The sequence below is a fragment of the Phyllobates terribilis genome, unplaced genomic scaffold (genome assembly GCF_046119375.1).
Source record: "Phyllobates terribilis strain yellow unplaced genomic scaffold, ASM4611937v1 Scaffold_5__5_contigs__length_657084704, whole genome shotgun sequence".
Lineage (NCBI taxonomy): Eukaryota > Metazoa > Chordata > Amphibia > Anura > Dendrobatidae > Phyllobates > Phyllobates terribilis.
The window spans coordinates 24,684,651-24,706,034 of record NW_027362765.1 but is presented as its reverse complement, the minus strand read 5'-3'; the positions used below and the strand labels follow the sequence as shown (position 1 = coordinate 24,706,034).

At 43.6% G+C, this 21,384-nt stretch overlaps 1 protein-coding gene and 1 pseudogene across 1 annotated transcript in view; both read right to left on the bottom strand.

The window, feature by feature from the left end:
• Positions 1-12,425, bottom strand: part of LOC141271787 (uncharacterized) — a 138,822-nt gene extending 126,397 nt beyond the window's left edge. Inside the window, exon 1 of the mRNA XM_073681937.1 lies at positions 12,361-12,425. The gene's annotated coding sequence lies outside the window, so the exon portion shown is untranslated. The remainder of the gene's footprint in view (positions 1-12,360) is intronic.
• The window catches only part of LOC141271395 (uncharacterized), a 58,904-nt pseudogene that overhangs the window by 4,356 nt on the left and 33,164 nt on the right, over positions 1-21,384 (bottom strand).

Below are 21,384 nucleotides of genomic sequence, written 5' to 3'. Positions count from 1 at the left end.
AGTATATCCTCCGTATCCACCACCTCCATCCCCTCTTCGTCTTCAGCTTGTATACAAATGAGGATTCCCTCTGTGCTGCAGCCACTACTGATAGCAAATGCCCCAACCTTTCACCCTTATCGTAGAATTGTGTCTTCTGGAAAGCTCTTTTCCTCTCTACTCTCTTTATATATAGTTTGTTGACTTCCTTCTGAGCTTCCTTGAGCCCGTTCTGACTCTCCACTGATGGGTTCACTATCAGTTCCCTTTCCCTTTCAGACCACTCAAATATGCCTTCATTGCATCCCACACAACTCACCTATCAGCACTACCTTCATTGATCTGCCAATATTCGTCTAACTCCCCCTTTATTGCTTCAATATTAATATGTTCCAGCCATAGTGGATGGAGCCTCCACCCGCACCCGTCTAGATCTGCCCCCCGTCTTTTTAAAATTTGCTCAAGAAGTTTATGGTCAGAGAACACTCTCGGGAGATATTCCACTCCACAAATCAATTATGTCAACAATTCGTTATCCAGCGCCAAATCAATTCGCGAGAGAAATCCATGAATAGCAGAATAGCAGGAGTAACACACCACATCCTCATTCCTTACTCTCCACAGGTCTACCATTCCAAGCTCTTTCACAAAGTTCCCAAATTATGTCAATTTTCGGCCACCATTTCCTATTCCCTGTTTATGTCTATACCATCCCTCATCCATCACATTATTAAAATCGCCAATAATTAATAACGGTAGTCCCATATCCCTTTCATACAACTCTATCACCTCCTGGATCTTCTTCCCCGAGTGCAGAGGTGGTATGTACATGGCCACTATACATAACAATTGTTCATAAATTTTACAGATTACAAAAATGTATTGGCCTTCACTGTCGATATGATTTTCAATTTCCTCAAAGGGTGTGGACGCTCCAACCAACAACGAGACCCCCCTGGCATATGAGGAGTTCGTGGAGTGATATGCCCTCCCAATCCATCTTCTGTTCAACACCTCCACTTTCTCCTTAATTAAATGGGTCTCTTGAAGGCACATCACATCCGGTCAGGGTGTGATGTTTAACCCTTTGTGTTTGTTCAGCCTCCCATATGCTGGAATAATAAGCCACCAAAAAATGTTATGTAGGCCAAAATTATACCAATAGGAACTTCTATTTGAGCCCCAAAAAGCAAGACCCCACTTTCTGTTATTATGATACAACCAAAGCGTTAAACTTTCTGAATGTGGCTTTTGATACTAGAAGAAATGCAATTTTTTAAAATGTAGGCACCTCCAAGCAATTTAAAACCATTATGCATGGACCTTTTTTTTTTTGATCATCAGCTTTAGTTAGCGTTTGTGTATTTAATGTGCTGCCCAAGACAAATGTCCTTCATCCGATGCGGCCCAGAGACGCCAAACAGTTGGAGACAATTGCTTTAAAGCCTTCTAACATCCTTAAAAAATGAAAGGATGTTTGAAAAATGTGGCATATATAAAAGTAGAAATTTGGTAAATGCTATTTAGCATCTATTTTGTGTGTTATCACTTTCTGCTTTCAAATTCAATGTTTGATCATTTCCAAATCTTCAAAATTTTTGGCAAATTTCAGATTTTTTCAGAAATAAATGCAAAACAAATAAACCTTTAATTTTACATAAAGTACAAAGTGTCTTGGAAAACAAAAATAAAACAATCTCAGAAACATTGGGATCAGGTTTAGCATTACAAAGTTATCACCACATAATGTGACATGTCAGATTTAAAAAATAGGGCCTGGGTAGGAACACAAAACTGGCTGTGGGAAGTGGATAAATCAGAGTATTTGGAGTAATAACTACTGTAGACAAAAACTGCAACTATAGACATTAACATATCTACTAAAATGATCGCACTCCACCCCGACAGTCTTCGTCGTCAATGACTTAGTAACTAGTGGTGAAACAGTTACTCTACAGTAATTAGAGTGTATAACATGGCAGCACTTAGCAAAGAAACTTTCATAGGGGACAATATTTTCTGTCAGATGAGTTTCTAGAAGAAATATTAGACATTTAGAGAGAACTTTTTAGCATAGTCCACTAAACCGGACCTGCCCTCATTTATGGTGGACCATTGGAGCCATTATGGGTCCTGACCGGAAGAGTAGAGAAGGTATTAGTGCTCCCCATTTCAGGAGCAAATGTGCAGTAATCTGAATGCTTTAGGATCGAAAACATAATGGAGTTTATGACTTTGGGTTAAGCTATGAAATCAGTGCTCGAGCAATGTCAACATTCAGACGTGAATAACTGTATATTACAGCCATAGGCCATGCAAAGCTTAGAGATACCATGGCATAGGTGTAATGTTTATTGTGCAGTCTATCGTGAACTTCTTTGAAGTTAGTTTGTCCTTTTCTCACAGAAACTGAAAAGTCAGGATAAAGGGAGACACTGGTGTTGTTCAGACAATCACACTTGACAAAGGTTAGACATTAAATTAAAGTAATTTACTCTTGTAATATGGGAGGATTTTTATTTTCTGGCCTCTCAGACTCAACAATGGACGGCTCCTGTACAAGTTCTTATATAATGGACACGTGTAGATTTTTTAACAGAGAAAATATCAGGCTCTTAAAAATCAAATCATCAGACCTTGTATTATGTGTATTAATTACGGTGATTTTTTTTGTGTCAAGAATCGCATCTCGCAAACCCGCCTGATGTCACTAATACGTCAGGGATCAAACGGTACGTCCTCCCCACTTTCACCAATGTAACATTCCACACCCCCTGGGGATAAGTAATGTCAGCTTGGCACAATTTTACACAGACACAACCTATCCACACAGGCACAGGGAGGGAGAGAGTGTGGCCCACAAGGCCACCAGCGTGGCAGAACAGTCGCTCACAACCCTGGCTGAGAGATCCCTTCCACTAGCACCAGTGAAACAGAGCCTTGCCAACCTGGTAGAAATGCCACCAGTTCCTCGTTAGATATAAGCCGTTAACAGGAATTATATATCGGGCAAGAAAACATCCCTGCATGTGGTGTTAAACCGAGAACATGGACATGTGGATTCGTGGATTGAGACAGAAGAGCAGCCCAAGGTTAAATTAGATATTTAATCGCCTTAAGGGCACACTAGACAAAACACTATATACATAATGGATATAAAGTGGTGTGAAAAAGTGTTTGCCCCCTTCCTGATTTCCTATTCTTTTGCATGTTTGTCACACTTAAATGTTTCAGATCACGAAACAAATTTAAATATTAGACAAAGATAACACAAGTAAATACAAAATGCAGTTTTTAAATGAAGGTCTTTATTAAGCAAGAAAGTAATCCAAACCTAAAGGGCCCTGTGTAAAAAAGTGATTGCCTTTCCCCCTTAAAACATAAATTAACTGTGGTTTATCACATCTTTGGGAAGCTGAGATCAATTTCCATAGCCACACACAGGCCTGATTATTGCCACACCTGTTCTCAATCAATAAATCACTTAAAGGGGTTGTCCGGTCAAAAGTGATAAGTCTGCAGTCACTCTGTGTGACTGCAGACTTATGAATCCTCCCAGCGCAGGCACTGTGCGCTGCAAGGATTTGCCGGTATTAGACCCAGGACTGGAGGGTATGTATGTGTTACATAAGACCTGCCTGACAAAGTGAAGTAGACCAAAAGATCCTTAAAAGCTAGACATCATGCTGCGATTCAGAGAAATTAAGGAACAAATGAGAAAAATTAATTGAGATCTATCAGTCTGGAAAAGGTTATCTAGCCATTTCTAAAGCTTTGAGACTCCAGCGAACCACAGCGAAGTCAAGCGAACTGGAGACTCTTATGTCGGTCACGGAATATGACATCGTGAGTATTACAGAAACCTGGCTGGATGAAAGCCATGACTAGGTGACAAATGTGAAAGGATATACTACATTTAAAAAGGATAGGAAAGACAAAAAAGTGGAGGGGTATGTATTTTCATAAGATCCAACTTAAAACCTGTACTCAAAGACAACATTGGGTGAACCTGCGACAATGTAGAGTCAGTCTGGGTTAATGTACATAGGGATGGCAATAATGGAAAGCTGCTAATTGGAGTTTGTTACAAGCCTCCTAATATAGCTGAACTGGTAGAGGACAAAATGCTGCAGCAAATTAAAAATGCATCAATGATAGTAGGGTTCTTATTATTTAACTATCCAGATATTCAATGGAATTTTCCAATTGTGCTAAAAGCTGCAATTTCTTATCCAAAGTTCAGGACAATTACCTCTCTCAGCTGGTAGATGAACCATCCAGGGGAGGTAATCTGCTGGACTTGATGCTGTCAAATAGATCAGATACAATTTCAGATCTACAGGTCGGGGGCATTTGGGAAACAGTGATCATAATATGGTAAGTTTCAATAAAACATTTCAAAAAGGAAATGCAAAAACTTGGAACTTTAGAAAAGCTGATTTCAACAAAGGGAAGAGCTTAATCGTGTAGACTGGGACCATATCATGATAATTGGTGATACCGAACGTAAATGGGGCAAGTTTAAGGAAATACTACTAGAATCCTGTAGAAAATGTATACCCTCTGGTAATAAAATGTCCAGGAATAAAAAGAAACTATTATGGATAAATAAGACAGTACAAAGTTTAATAAGACAAAAACAAAGGGCATTCAAAATCTTGAAGGTCGAGAATACAGAAATAACATTTCAGGAGTATAAAGACCTAAATAAGAAATGTAAAAAAGAAATCAAGCTAGCAAAATTATCTACAGAGCAACAAATCACCAGCGACATTAAAATAAATCCCAAAAATTTTTACACATACATCAATGCCAAAAAGAGAAAGTCAGATGGTATCGGCCCCTTAAAAGACGATAACAACAAGATAATTATAGAGGACAAAGAAAAGGCTGAGATATTAACCAGATACTTTTCATCCATGTTCACCAACAGTCTGTTCCAGGGATCTTTCAACAGGGCAAAAATCAAAGATCACCTCCTAATATAACTAGTTTAACACAAAAAGAAGTACGCCTGCATCTGAGCAAATTATACATTCACAAATCCCCTGGCCCAGATGGTATTCATCCACGGTTACTGAGGGAATTGAGCTCAGTAATTGATAAACCGCTGTATCTCATATTCTTAGACTCACTTGTAACAGGGGTAGTGTCACAGGATTGGAGGATGGCTAATGTGGTACCGATATTTGAGAAAGGTAAGAAGGTGGATGCAGGTAACTACCGTTCAGTAAGATCATAAGAGATGACCTGCAGAGTTATATCGCAGAGAATAATATAAACGATAATCAGAAAGGATTCATGAAGAATAGGTTGTGTTTAACCAACATGATGGGTTCTATGAGGAGGTAAGTGCAAATCTGGATGTTGGTAATGCGGCTGATGTGATTTATCTGGACTTTGTAAAGGCATTTGATACTGTACCATATAACAGCCTTATACTGAAGCTACAGAAGCAAGGACTTGGGGGAACTGTATGCAGATGAGTAAGGAATAGGCTAAATGATAGGAAACAAAGAGTCGTCATAAATGGTACATTCTCTAAATAGGACATAGTCAGCAGTGGGGTGCCGCAGGGATCTGTGCTAGGACCTATTCTTTTTAATCTCTTTATTAATGACCTTGGGGATGGGATTGTGAGTAAAGTGTCAGTTTTTGCTGATGATACCAAACTATGTAGGATATTAAAATCTGATCTTGACATTACAATATTGCAGAATGATCTGGATAAGATGACTGAATGGGCAAACACTTGGCAGATGAGATTTAATGTAGATAAATATAGAGTAATGCACCTAGGATGGAGTAATCCTATTGCTGCATATACATTAAATGGGAGTATACTCTGGACTACAGAACAGGAGAAGGACTTGGGTATTATGGTTACAAGTAAGCTGAGCAGCAGTACTCAATGTCAAGCAGCAGCCACAAAAGCAAACAAGATTTTAGGATGTACAAAAAAAGAAATAAAATCCTGCAATCCCAACGTATTGTTAACCCTTTATAAATCACTGGTGAGGCAACATCTGGAATTTGGGATTCAGTTTTAGGTTCCACATTTTAAAAAGGATATTCAGAAGTTAGAGTCAGTTCAAAGACAGCAACTAGATTATTACAAGGGATGGAGGTCTCCCATATGATGAGAGGTTGAAAAAGTTGAGATTGTTTAGCTTAGGAAAATGACACCTCAGAGGGGATCTCATTTGCATGTATAAATATATGTGTGGTCAGTACAAAGGAATGGCACATGACTTCTTCCTTCTAAAGACCTTACTAAGGACCAGGGGGTCCAGTGTCACTCATTAAAGGTGGAAGAAAGGCGATTCCGGCACCTAAACAGGAAAGGGTTCTTTACAGTCAGAGCAGTCAGACTGTGGAATGCCCTACCACAAGAGGTAGTAATGGCAGACACTATAACAGCCTTCAAAAAAGGGCTGGATGATTTCCTCGATACATATAACATTGTGGGCTACAGTTAAATTAGACAAAATGTTACATCTATAGTAGTACATTTAATACGGTAATAGTAATTACATAACTAGTATCATTATTAGGCTCCAGTGTTCTTGGACTGATCGCCTTTTCTCCGGGTCAAGAAGGAATTTTTCCCCTTGATGTAAATTGGCTGAATGTGTCATGTTTTTTTTTTCCTTCTTCTGGATCAACAGATTTAGGCATAGGGATTTTAGTAATAACATTATTAGAATCATAAGAGTAATACAAAATATAAAACTAATTTAAAAAATTAAAAACGGGTTCATTTGTAATGGTAATGGTGCAGCAATAATAAAAAATGGGAATAATACATTTGTGAGGCCTAGTCCCAGTAAGTTAGTAAATTAGTGTAGGGAGTACAATTGGGGGAGGAAGGTGGATGGACCCAGATCATTATTCAATCTATGTTACTATGTTACAGTGAGAGTCAATATCCACAAATGGCAAAAACATGAAACAGTGTTCCCAGGAGTGTCCGGCCAACCAAAATTACCCCAAGAGCACAGTGATGACTCATCCAAGAGGTCACAAAAGACCCCACAACAATATCTTGTGGTAAAGCGACTTGCTTGGCTCTGCAGAGGCAGACACAGGACACACGGTTTGGGTTAACTTCCTGCTGGTTTATTCAGTGCATAAACTCCAGCAGTGTCTCATAAAAATAAACAGACCCTCTCGGGGTTAACAGGAGAAACAAAAAGATAAGGTATGACAGGGTCCAATATTAAGCGAGGCTCTGCCAGCTGCAGGTAGCACAGTGAAGACTTCAGCAACATCAGTCCTCTGGTGTTGCTCTCTGGTTTCCCCCAAACACAGCCCGGAGACTTCACTCTGCAGACCACACACTCCAGAGAAACAAAGCTGACTGACCATTTAACCCTGCTCAGCCACGCCATGAGGGGAGGTAGGGGGAATGACTTCACTCCCATCTCTATGTCATTCCCATAACACCACACCCTTTAAAAAAGAGTTAACCCCCAGCATATAACATGCTGGCAGAAAGTTTATTGGTTTTAGTTCACACAGGCTAGTGACACATACCTCCCCTCATATATTATATCAGTGACTCTGTCACAATCTAAAGAACTGCAGGCCTCAGTTAAGGTCAGTATTCATGACACCACCATAAGAAAGAGACTGAGCAAAAATGGCATGGATGGCAGAGTTCCAAGACAAAAAACACTGCTGAGCAAAAAGAACAAACATATAGGCTCGCCTCAGTTTTGCCAAAAAAAACATCTTGATAATCGCCAAGACTTTTGGGAGAATACTCTATGGACTCATGAGACAAAAGTTGAACTTTTTGGAAGGTGTGTACCAGTATTTCAGGAAAGGATCATCATATCAATAGTAAAATATGGTGGTGGTAGTGTGATGGTCTGGGGCTGTTTTGCTGCTTCAGGACCTGGAAGACTTGCTGTGGCAAATGGAACCATGAATTCTGCTGTCTACCAAAAAATCCTGAAGGAGAATGTCCTGCCATCTATTCATGACCTCAAGCTGAAGCTCACTTAGGATATGCAGCAGGACAATGATCCAAAACACACCAGCAAGTCCACCTCTGAATGGCTTAAGAAAAACAAAATGAAGACTTTGGAGTGGCCTAGTCAAAGTCCTGACCTTAATTTGACTGAGATGCTTTGGTATGACCTTAAAGGGAACCTGTCCTGTCAGTTGGAGCATGTAAACTGCCCAAAGCTTGTTGTTGTTTGTGATACAATGTGCATCACTAACACACTTTTTTGTAAAAACCACTTTATATATTTATGTCTTGCTCGTTTAGTCAAATGGGTGTTCCTTTCTTTATTCAGTCCGGCTTGTCGCCGCCCACTCAATTTGAATTGTCCCTGGTTTGCGCCGACGTCATATGAACAGGCTTGTTGTGGTCCCTCACTTGGCACTGTATGCTGTCACCCTCGCTTGCGCAATGTGCAGGAACGAGCGGTTCCCGCCCGTGCCCAGTGACGAGCAGCTTCCGCCCATGCAGTGACGTAGGAGCCGATCGTCACTGCGCATCCATGGCTTTACAATACAAAATTGCGCACGCGTGCGTGACAGCATACAGTACGCAAGTGCGGGACCACGACAAGTCTATTCATTTGACGTCGGCGCAAACCGGGGACGATTCAAATTAAGTGGGTGGCGACAAACCGGACAGAATAAGGAAAGGAACACCACTATGACTAAACGAGCAAGTATATAAAGTGGTTTTTACAAAAGATTATAGATTTTAATGCAAAAAGCGTGTATTGCATGACTAACAACAATCTGGAGGCAGTTTACATAGTATATAGGACATGACAGGTTCCCTTTAAAAAAGGGTGATTCATGCTCGGAAACCCTTCAATGAGGCTGAATTACAACAATTTTGCAAAGATGAGTGGTTAAAATTTCTCCAGAGCGTTATAAAAGACTCATGGCCAGTTATCGCAAATGCTTGATTGCAGTTGTTGCTGCTAAGGATGGCCCAACCAGTTATTAGATCTAGGGGGCAATCACTTTTTCACACAGGGCCCTGTAGGTATGGATTTCTTTTCCCTTAACAATAAAGACCTTAATTTAAAAACTGCATTTTGTGTTTACTTGTGTTATCTTTGTCTAATATTTCAATTTGTTTTGTGATCTGAAACATTTAAGTGTGGAAAACATACAAAAGAATAAGAAATCAGGAAGGGGGGCAAACACTTTTTCACACCACTGTACATATACAATGGTCACATATACAAGTACAGGTGGTAGTACAATAAGTATAAGCCGATGATACACGAGACAGTTACCAGGTGCATGTTAGGCCTTGGTGCTGTGCGGCCACATGGTAGGTGTGGGGTGCCAACGGTTTCCGGTTTCTTCCAATACAATACACGGTATGACCTCCCTTAAAAGAGAACACGGGCCACAGCCTCGCACAAGCAATTAACCCCTTGGTTGGTCACTCCCTTTCCCACCCACAGGATGGTCCTAGTTTCCTTCCCCTTGGATCTGCTAGCTGAAACTTCAAAACCTATGATGGATCATAACTTCTCAACGGAAGGTCATAGGGAGGCAGTTTTGGTGCAATTTTTTTTTGCAGTTAAGCCTTCACCCAATTTTTTATTTGAGGGAACATATTCCTTTTATGGATTAGTTATTATTGAGTCAAATCTGTGGGGGGATAGGGTGAATACGTCGGGCTTGTAAGATTTTGCCAAAACAGTAAAGTAATGGGGACAGTTTGGGGTAGAATAGCATGTATTGGTTTAGCAGGAGAATGGTGACCACTTGATTGTGATATGGCCAGACTACACCACCAATAAAGCAGCCACAGCCAGTGAATGAGAAAAACCTGTTTAGTGGTTACTACTCACCTGGGTAGTCATATGTAGGAATCTCCTCTTTACACCGCTCATCACCCCTCACATATGTCTCTGTAGTATTAATATGGGTCAGGTTTTCACCCTGAAACAAATAATGTAAAAGTCACAGACAGATGGAGAAGTCACATCTATGATCTAATCCTGCCATCTCCACCATTCTCATAACACAATTATAAAGCATATAATACTGGTGGATAAAACAAGACTGAACACAAGATCTTCATAGCCATCTACACATCATAGTGGAGAACTCATGACACCTTCTCTCCATCTACCTGATGAACCTGAGGAACATTGGGTTCTTCTTGTTTACAGTCCTGTGGAAGAAGAGGACTGGGACATCTCCCTGGAGTTGTCCTCTTACTGGATAGAACTGGAGGAAACACATACAGGTGAATTAAATTATTACATACAGATAATTATAGGCCGTGTGTATTTAGTCCTGTCTATTACCTGGTGATTTGAGGGGCTGGAGAACCTCCATCATGGCGTCCTTGTACAGATCCTCGTGTCCTTCTAAATACTCCCACTCCTCCATGGAGAAATAGACGGTGACATCCTGACATCTTATAGGAACCTGACACATACAATGATATCGTCATCATCTCGATACCTATATAGCATTACTGTATAATGTCCCAGCAGTGTCACCTCTCCAGTCAGCAGCTCAATCATCTTGTAGGTGAGTTCTAGGATCTTCTGTTCATTGATTTCCTCATGTATCAGGGGGTGAAGTGGAGGCCTCGTGACTGGGCACAGGGGTCTTACCCATCCCTCAGATACAGGGTCCAGACAGCGCTCACTAGAGGTCTTCTTCACTACTGTGTAATCCTGGTTATGGATAGACAGATTAATAAATCTCACTACAGCCATTTCCAGAGTCCTCACCTCTCCAGTTCTGTCCATGTGTTATTCCCATAGATAAGAATGATGTAATGTGACGTCATCAGAATCTCTCACCTCCCCAGTAAGCCGGAAGAGGATCTCTAGGGTGAGGTCTAATATCCTCACCGCCATCTTTTCATTGTCTTTATCAAGCCTTGACATGTCAATTAGGATAATTCTCTAATGTAGAAGATCTCCACTGAGAGAATCCGATATTGAATGGATCTGAATGGAAAGAAGATGAGCCGATGTAACATTATAAATGTAATAATATAATTACTGGAGATGTAATGTCTTGCGAATGTATTCAACCCCTTGGCTTTTTACCTATTTTGTTACATTACAACCTATATTTGAATATCTTTGGAATCCAAATTTGTGTGTGATGCATCAGCGCAAAATAGTCTAAGTCGGTAATGTGAAGTAAGAAAAATATAGGCAAAAATTAAATTTATGGGATCAAATAGCTAAATGTTGTCATGTGGAAGTAACCGAGTACAATACTTGTTTGTTCCTGTCATCCCCATGCAAACGTGTAGGGTAACTGTACGTGAACGCCTATCACAGTAATTTCACTGCACATTCTGAATCATGCAGAAATGTGAAAGTTTATTGATATCGTGCATGTTCCATTCTCAGCCCTTAGTTGATGTACAGGAGCCATAATAATAGAACGTTTCGACTCTCCAGAGTCTTTTTCAATGTATCGCAACACCAGGAAGTAGAATAGGAAAAAATGTGACAGCCTTAAGTGCCAGGTACATGGGAGACACCAAAATTCAGAACAAAATTCTTCAACAGTACATCTCCTTTGGTACAGAGAGACTAATTTATTCACCTCTACACAATCAAAATCGTCTAACGGGTGTCCAAGGGTCTCAAAGAAGAGTCCACTGTAGAGATTTCTGGAGCATCAGAAGGAAGGGAAAATGCAAGAATCTGAAATACTACAGGGCTACTTTTACGGAGTGGCCATCAACCAGTGGAATGGGCTGGAAAAGAAGAGTTGACAAACCAGATCAAAACCACAGTGGGACAGGACACAGTCAGAAATCAGAAACATAGTAGAACCAATGTCAGAACTAGGCGAACAAAGTCAGAAGCAGAATTGACAAACAGAGGGTTAAGTCAAGTTCATCATCAACAACGGGTATCAGATAAGTCAGAATCTAAGATTAATTCCTTAGATGCTGTGATTAATAGCGACTTTCTCATCTAGGTGGTTACGCAGGGTATCGGCAGCTCAGTATGTGATCAAGGGATGTCAATTATTGTCATAGAAAAATAACAACTCCACTTCTTACAAAGAGACGATATAAAAGCTTTTTATTCCCAGGAAATTTGCTGTTATTGTGGAAAAGTCGTATAATAAACGACCTCCTCTACGTATTCAGTATCACAGTAATTATTCAGAACAGGAATGAGGGAATTCCTGACGCTTTTCTGTTCCCCAAAAATATATTAATAGACGTCAGTTATATTATATGGGGCCGAAAATGGCGACAAAATACAACTCATCCCGTAATAACCTGATACAGAGGAAAGAGAAAGGTCACAGCACTAGGAATAAGGGAGGCAGAGGTCACAATAGTCTCAGCACTGAGGGGGTTAATGCCCCCTGCGCCCAGTAATGGGGATCTCCACATACCTCCACCTGCAGAGCCGCCACCACATATATGGCTGTTCTGTGCGCACAGGACCTGTGATGAGGTCACAGGAGGGGAGGAGTCAGGGGTCACATGATCAGGGGCCTCAGTGGATGCAGGACTCTGCTGTGCTGGTTGTCATGGTGCTGGATGAGGTGAAGTTTATGTGTGGGGTCAGGAGGGGTTTACAGTGTGGATGTAGCAGAGCCGCGTGTGAATGTAATGCAGGTGCCGAGATGCAACGCACAGAGACACAAGGCGAGAACAGTAAGAGTTGAATATAAACAGTTTATATGTATATATTTAACAGGTACGCTGAACAAGGGATTGCAACAAGGGTAATAAACAGTAATTTGAAGTATTAGCAAAATGTGAAGTCTCTCAAGGTAATGTGGTGCCCTAGATCATGCGAGACACCACGTGAGTTCCTTAACTGTGCATATGGTTCTAGCGGGGGTCACCGGTTATTCCCGCTAGGCCGTGAGTCTTTTTCCGGATTAATTCAATTAGGTCACGTTGAGCTTCTTTAGCCCCAACCGTTCCCCTCCCAACCTGAGTACCTAAACCCAATTGTCCCCGGTACCGTGAGTGAACAGTAGAAGTGACGGCCCTGTTCACGTATGCAGCTCCTCTGCTTTCGCTGGCGTGACTTTTCTGGGGCAGCCGTCTCTCAAGTCCTCTCTGCTTGGCCGTTGGAGGCAATCTCTCAAGCCTTGGATAGGGGGGGTCCAGACCTCGTCTGTCGGCTGGCGACGTTGGGTTCCGCGAACTCACTCAGCACCGCAAGCAGGCTCCGAGTCTCCTCAGCAGGCACAGCACTTGGGTCACATCTGTGAGGGATCCGGAGCTCTTCTACTGGTGCCCGGCTGTGGCACCTCACAGGCCTCTGGCTTAGGCCTGTCACGCGGGGCTTCTCAGCACGCAGGGAACACGTCTGCTCCTTTCTGCAGCTTGGCATCAAAGACCCCTCAGGTTTGGCGCGCTGGCCTCTTATCTCCCAGAACTCCTTCCTGGAAGTCACCTGATCGGGTCCAGCGTCTAAATCTGCTCTCCCTTCAACTTCCCTTGCATATCTTGGTTCCGTTTGACTGTGTCTGGCCAGCAGATGGCAGCCTCTCTCCATCTTTGAAACATCATGTAGGAATTCCCTTACAAGCTCTCTCGCCTTTGCTACATTCCTCCCTCCTTTTTGCTCGCCAGTCCTCGGGGAGTGGACTTCTCGCAGAATTGATGCCTCTTTTCAGGCAGTGCAAGTTCAGACAGGAGTTGGGCACACTCCTGTGTTTTCTGTTGGATTTGAGACCAGATAAACTCTTCTTGAGCATACCAGTTAGGAGGAATTCCGGCATTAGCCCGCTCAGTTCTGCGGGGCTCCTCTTGCGGAGGTGACTCCGGGAGATCCGATGAATCAACTACTGGGGATTGCAAGTCATTTCTCGACTCATTCTTGTTATGAACTGCTACAAACACTAAGGAAAAGATAGGAAAACTGTCCCTACAATACGACTAAGCTGATTCCCTACGATGCAGCGGGGGGACCTGTTCCTTGTGAACAGACCCGCCTAAGTCCTCGGCTAGTCTGAACGCAGACCTATAGATATAAGGGAGGGGTCCCTACTAGAACTAAGGACTGGGATATAGTTGGACACCTCCTAGCAGAAATTGTAGCGAAGACAAACAAACAAACAAAAGTACAAGTGGTCAAAGACCAAGGAAACTACAGAGTAAGGTACAAAGCACCTGGCTAGCTTAAGAGTAAAAATAACACTGAAGTCCAGCAAGGCCAGGAGGGCGGAGCTGGATTATATAGGCAAAAAGTCATGTGACCAGCAAAATAGAAAAAACTAACAGGAGGGTTCTAACAGTACCCCCTCTTCTATGAGGATCCTCCGGATCCTCCAGGCCCAGGTCTATCAGGAAACCTCCTGTGGAACGCTCCGACAAGTCTAGGAGCAGAGACATCATCCGCCCTTACCCAGGAGTTATCCTCGGGACCGAAACCTTTCCAAGCGACGAGATACTGCAATCTCCCTCTATGCCATCTAGAATTAAGAATGCGAGAAATTTCATATTCACCGTCTTCCTCCACCGGAGGAACAGAGACAGTGGCGTCCCTATCAGAAACATCAGCTTTTTTCAATAAGGAAACATGAAACACCGAATTAATCTTCCAGGAGGTAGGAACCTCCAACCTAACAGCAGATTGGTTAACTACCTGAAGCACCTTAAACGGACCTACAAACTTCGGGCCCAATTTCTTAGAAGGAATCCTCAACCGCAGATTCCTAGAGGACAACCAAACCATGTCACCAACAGTAAACAAAACCTCTTGACGTTTCCTGTCAAAGTACCTCTTGGATTTTTTGTTAGCCTCTTGAAGGTTACGACGTACATCAGTCCAAACTCTCTCCAAATCACCGGAAAAATTCTCCTCCTCCGACACAGCCGATACCAATTTGGAGAATGACCCAAACGACGGATGTCTCCCAGTACAACAACAAAAAAGGAGAACACCCAGCAGAAGAGGATGTATGGTTGTTAAGAGCAAATTCAGCCAGTGGCAGAAACTGAGACCACCCCTCTTGATTGTCAGCCACAAAACAACGCAAAAACTGTTCAACATCCTGGTTCTTTCTTTCTGTCTGTCCATTAGACTCAGGATGATAACCAGATGAAAATGACAAATGGACTCCCAACCTGTCACAAAAGGCACGCCAAAAACGAGCCACGAACTGAGGTCCCCTATCGGAAACAATATCGGTAGGAACGCGATGGAGCCTGACAATTTCCTTAACAAAAGCCTTAGCGAGTGTCTTGGCGCAGGGCAGTTTGATGAACGGAACCAAGTGACACATCTTGCTAAAACGGTCCACGACCACCCAGATGACAGTGAAACCCTCAGAGGCAGGAAGGTCAGTAATAAAATCCATAGCAAGATGCGTCCAAGGTGCACTAGGAACCTCCATAGGGCAAAGCAACCCCGCAGCAGGAGCATGTGAAGACTTAGATCTAGTACACACAGTACATTGACGCACCCACTTAATGACTTCCTTCTGCCACCCAGGCCACCAAAAACTGCGACCTACAAGTCTCTTAGTCTCCGAAATTCCTGGATGACCTGCCAACCGAGACTCATGACACTCCACAAACAAATCTCTCCTAAAGTTCCTAGGCACAAACAACCTCCCATGGGGAGTGTTAGATGGGGCATCCTCCTGGGCTTTCAGAATCCCATCTTCCAAAACGGAGTCCAATGCTGCTATCACAACACCTTCCTGTAAAATGCTCTCCTCCTCCTCGGTACCAACCATGGGAGAAAAACTGCGAGATAAAGCATCAGCTTTTACATTCTTGGTACCCGGGATGTAAGTAACAGAAAAATTTAACTGCAAAAAAAAAAGTGCCCACCTAGCTTGACGGGCATTCAAGAGCTTGGCAGTATCAAGATAGATCAGATTCTTATGATCAGTAAAAACCTGAATGGGAAATTTAGCACCTTCCAAGAGATGACGCCAATGTTCAAATGCGAGTTTAATCGACAGCATTTCCCGATTACCGACATCGTAATTAAGTTCGGTCTCAGAAAATTTTTTTGAAAAAAAAGCACAGGGATGTACTCCATCCTTGTTTTCCTGAGACAAAACAGCACCGACCCCCACCGAAGAAGCATCAACCTCGACCAAAAAAGGCTTGGTCTCATCAGGCTGCATAAGGATGGGGGCAGAACTGAACCTCTCCTTGAGATACCCAAAAGCTTCAATGGCCTCAGTAGTCCACTGGACCGTATTCGCACCTTTCCTGGTGAGATCGGTCAGCGGCTTAACAATTATAGAAAAATTCTTAATGAATTTTCTGTAATAATTGGCGAAACCCAAAAATCTCTGTATTGGTTTCAAACCAATAGGCCTAGGCCATTCCTGCACCGCCTGAACCTTCACCGGGTCCATCTCAAAGCCCTCGCTGGAGATAATGTAGCCCAAAAAACTAATTCTCTGCACAGCGAACTCACATTTCTCCAGCTTAGCAAAAAGTGAATTGTCGCTTAACAACTGCAATACCTCACACACGCTCTGCCAATGAGACTCCAGATCCGGCGCAAAAATCAAAATGTCATCCAAATACACCACCACATTCTTACCGATCAACGGTCTTAGGATGTCATTAATAAGGTTCTGAAAAAACGCTGGTGCGTTGGTAAGACCAAAGGGCATAACCAGATTCTCAAAATGACCCACTGGAGTGTTAAAAGCAGTTTTCCACTCATCACCTTCCTTCATACGTAACAAATTGTATGCCCCCCGGAGATCAATCTTAGAGAACCACTTGGCCCCCACTAACTGGTTGAACAAGTCAGGAATTAATGGCAGTGGGTAGGAATTGCGTACTGTAATTTTATTAATTTCGCGAAAGTCCAGACATGGACGTTAACTGCCGTCCTTTTTTTTTACAAAAAAAAATCCAACAGCCACAGGTGACTTAGAAGGTCTAATGTGACCGGCGGCCAAGCTTGTCTGTATGTATTCCTCCAAGGCCTTTCTCTCAGGGATAGTAAGATTAAATAAGCGACTCTTGGGAAGAGTTGCTCCAGAGACAAACTCAATAGTACAATCATAGTCCCTATGAGGAGGCAAAACATGCGACTCCTCCTCAGAAAAAACTTCCAAAAATCCTGAATAGGTACAGGTAATTCCCCTCTTTCCACAGCAGCAATGCGACCGTTACAACATTTATCATAACACTTAGGACTCAAAGACTTAATTTCATTGGTAGACCAGTCCAGTACAGGATTATGCAATTTTAACCAAGGTAACCCCAAAACCACTGGAGCAGGCAAATTATTTAATACCGCCAAATCCAAATTCTCTTGGTAGATACCATTAATGGTGAGGGGAAATTCAAAAACCTTGTGAGTAATACCTTTCAAGGGAGAGCCATCAACAGCAACCACAGAAATAGGAGATGACAAAAGTTTGGATTCTAATTTAAATTTTTCCAAAAAACCCTCATCAATCACATTGAGTCTAGAACCACAATCCACAAATACCCGAAATTCAATCAACTCCTCCTGGAATGAGGTGCTTCCAGAAAGAAATACTTCTTTTGTGTTTAAACAAGCTATGCGGGCGTAACTGACCTCTTTTTTTTTTCTTTGTTCAAACGAAGCACACAGTTCTTAATAAAGTGATCAGATTTACCGCAATAAAAACACAATCCTTTAGCAAACCTGCGGTCTTTTTCCTGAGAGTGGGGTGACATTGCCCCAATCTCCATCGGTTCTCCACCCTCCGAACAGACCCTCTGAAAACTAGGAGCTGCCATAGCAGTAGATTTCTCTTCATTACTCCTAGCACGCAGTCTCCTGTCCACACGTATGGCTAATTGCATTGCCTCCTGCAAGGTTCCAGGTTTTGGGAAGGCAATCAGCAGATCCTTAACCCTTTCACCTAGACCATCAAGAAACAAACATTTTAATGCTGAGTCATTCCATTCCACTTCAGCCGACCATCTTCTGAAGTGTGTACAATAATTTTGCACATCACCTGATCCCTGCTTCAAACGTCTTAATTCAGTTTCAGCAGATGAGACTCGATCAGGATCATCATACAACAACCCCATAGCAGAAAAAAAATCTTCCACAGATCTAAAACACGGATCATTAGGTTGTAGAGAAAAGGCCCATCCCTGTGGTTCTTTGCGCAAAAGTGACATTATAAACCCAATGCGCTGTGATTCATTCCCCGAGGATCTGGGTCTTAAACGAAAATATAATAAACAAGCGTTTTTAAAGGAAAAAAAATCTTGCCGTTTACCATAAAAAAAATCTGGCAGTCCTACCTTCGGTTCGACAAAATGCGCTCCAGGACAGCTACTCACGTGTTGCTGGAGCTCGGCACCTCCAAAGACAGTTCCTGCAGGCGTTGAGCCAACTCCTGAACCGACACCATGCTGAAATCAGGATTTCTTTCCTTAGAGTGTTTTATTTTGGGGCTGGACTTACTGTTATGAACTGCTACAAACACTAAGGAAAAGATAGGAAAACTGTCCCTACAATAGGACTAAGCTGATTCCCTACGATGCAGCAGGGGACCTGTTCCTTGTGAACAGACCCGCCTAAGTCCTCGGCTAGTCTGAACGCAGACCTATAGATATAAGGGAGGGGTCCCTACAAGAACTAAGGACTGGAATATAGTTGGACACCACCTAGCAGAAATTGTAGCAGAGCAAAGACAAACAAACAAACAAAAGTACAAGTGGTCAAAGACCAAGCAAACTACAGAGTAAGGTACAAAGCACCTGGCTAGCTTAAGAGTAAAAGTAAAACTGAAGTCCAGCAAGGCCAGGAGGGCGGAGCTGGATTATATAGGCAAAAAGTCATGTGACCAGCAAAATAGAAAAAACTAACAGGAGGGTTCTAACAATTCTGGGTTCCACTCGGGGTTGGCCTCAACGGTTCTGACGGGCCCAACTGCATTGTGGCCCATCCTTCTTCATCCCCCAAGGTTCCTGCATGTGGCACTTCAGCATGTGGCACTTCAGCCAATACGTTTGAAGGCCCAACTTCATTACAGACTTCTGCTTCAGAGGAGCAAGGCCGCAACATATTGCGGTGCAACACCCTGGGTGTCGCGGCGTCATCCCCTTCGGGCCTAACCTCGTAGACGGGGTTGTCTGGGTGAACCTTCTTCACCACCCGATATGGTATCGCCTCCCAACAATGGTCCAGTCTACTTCCAAAGCGTTTGGCCCTTACCAGTACTCGGTCTCCTGGCTGAAGCGACCCACCTGCGGTCAGGGGACGATCTGCATGCTCTACTTCCTGAAACTTCTGAGCAACCAGTCTTCTCACTGTACGGACCGACGCTGGTGTTCTCGAATTCAGGTACTTGAGCTACTGCCCGGGCCGGAGTCTTCTGAGTCTAGCTCCAGTTCAGTAATTTCTCGCCCACTTCTTCCAAACAGCAATATATAAGGGGTGTAGCCGGTAGTCGCATGAACTCGATTATTATACACCCACACCAGCTCGGACACAAATTCGGGCCACTTCATCTTTTTGTCCGCTTCCAGCATTCGCAACATTTGCAACAGGGTTCGGTTGAAGCGCTCGCATGCGCTGTTCCCTTCAGGGTGGTAGGGCGTTGTTCGGGATTGGTCGATCCCATAGATGCGGTATAGCTCATCCATCACTCGTCCTTGGAAGCAGGCCCCCTGATCAGAATGTATTCGCTTCGGGCACCCATAAATCCGGATGAAATCCTGACAGATGGCCTTAGCTGCGGCTTCTGCTGCCTGATCTTTAGTAGGCGTCACTACTACGAGCTAGGTGAATTGATCAGTCATAAACAGTGTCCATAACCATTGTATGAAGTTCCTATCATCAGGTAGTCAATCATCAAGACTTCCAAGGGGGCAGAAGTTCGGATGGTCTGAATGGGAGCTCTTTGCTCCGGGGGCTTGTTCAACTCACACTGACGACATGTTCGGCAGACCCCCTCGACTTCTTGCCGCAGTTGAGGCCAATACACCAGCCATTGCAACCACCGAAAGGTCTTTTCTACACCGAAGTGAGCACCTCTTCTATGAGCTTCTTGGGCTGCGTTACTAGCGCTCCTGGAACTACCACCTGCCAGGTAACATCAAACTCTCGAGGCAGCTGGATTCTTCAGCATAGCAAGCGGTTCTTCAGGAAGAGTCTCTCCCACTGGCCTAGGATTTGTAGGGTAGTTGGAAGTGAAGCGGCTCTGGCTTCCTGGTCGGGTCTTTGCCTAAGGGCGACCCATTCTCTCAGCTTTGCTAACTCTGGGTCGGATTGCTGCAGATGTATCCATTCGTCTCTTGAACGGCCCAGAACTTGAGTGGGTCTCGGCTCCTCTCTGGTCTCCTGGGCGTCGACCACAGCAGCGGCGAACTGGCTGAAATCCGGGATCTGTCACTCTTCGGCCCCGCCTGAGTGACCCGGGACAGGGCATCTGCATAAGTGTTCAGGGCCTTGGGCCGATAGGCGATTTTATATTGGTATTTGGACATCCTTGCGACCCACCGCTGTTCTAACGCGCCCAGTTTGGCGTTCTCCAAGTGGGCCAAAGGGTTGTTATCTGTCCACACTTGCACTTCTGACCCTGACAGGTACTCAGCAAATTTCTCGGTCATGGCTCACACCAGTGCCACTAGTTCCAGCTTAAACGAACTGTAGTTGTCCGGATTCTTCTCAGTGTCTCGGAGTGACCTGCTGGCATACGCGATCACTCGCTCTTTTCCTCCTTGTACTTGAGCCAACACTGCTCCCAGTCCATGCATGCTTCCATCAGTGTACAACATAAAAGGCTGCGAAAAGTCAGTGTAGGCCAGAATTGGGGCATCCGTTAGCGCCATTTTCAATGCTCGGAATGCCTCTTCTTGGCGTGGGCCCCACTGAATGGGCTGCCGCTTGGCTCCCCCAGCCGTTCCTCTCAGCAATTCATTGAGTGGGATCGCAATCTTAGCGAAGTCTTTAATGAATCTGCGGTAGTATCCAGCAAGCCCCAGGAATGCCCTCCGTTCCCTTAGATTGGCGGGCGTGGGCCACTTCTGCACAGCAGCTACTTTCCCCGCAGTGGGGTGCACTCCTGCACTGGACACAGTGTGCCCCAGATATTCGATTTCTCGTTTGAAGAGACGACACATACGAGGCTTAATTTTCAGGCCGTGCCTTTGAAGCAGTTCTAACACTTGTTCCAATCGGCGGAGATGATCTTCAAACGTAGCGGAATAGATAATTATATCGTCCAGATATATTAAAGTTGAGGTCCCCCAAGCATCTCTCCATCAGCCGTTGGAAGGTTCCTGGCGCATTTGTTAGCCCGAACGGCATCCAATTGAACTCAAACAGGCCCATAGGGACTACAAAAGCTGTCTTCGGACGATCCTTATCAGCTACTGGGACCTGCCAATTGCCACTGGCCAGGTCGAAGGAAGAGAAGAATTTGGCGCTCCCTAGTGCAGATAGAGACTCTTCAATTCGAGGGAGTGGATAGGAATCCCTTACTGTA